The following is a 255-nucleotide window of genomic DNA, read 5'->3' as shown; positions in this document are numbered from 1 at the left end:
CCCCCCCCCCTCCCCTTTCCCCATTTCCACATCCCATTCATTCTCTGCCTGCAGGCGATTTCCCTCTCTCTCTTTCTCTCTCTCTTCACACACACACACACACACACACACACACACACACACACAAACACACACACACACACACACACTCTGTGCTCACCCATATAATTGTGTCGTGGCACACGATTAAGCTCATTTCAGGTCTTTCATTTTTGTGTGCAGATGACTTATTTGCACAACGTTTATCTTTTCTGA

The sequence above is a fragment of the Seriola lalandi genome, unplaced genomic scaffold, assembly GCF_002814215.2.
Source record: "Seriola lalandi dorsalis isolate HSWRI2012SDOR001 ecotype SW California unplaced genomic scaffold, Sedor1 jcf7180002054940, whole genome shotgun sequence".
NCBI classification, from domain to species: Eukaryota; Metazoa; Chordata; class Actinopteri; order Carangiformes; family Carangidae; genus Seriola; species Seriola lalandi.
The sequence above is the reverse complement of the archived record's forward strand: the minus strand, read 5'-3'. Positions refer to the sequence as shown.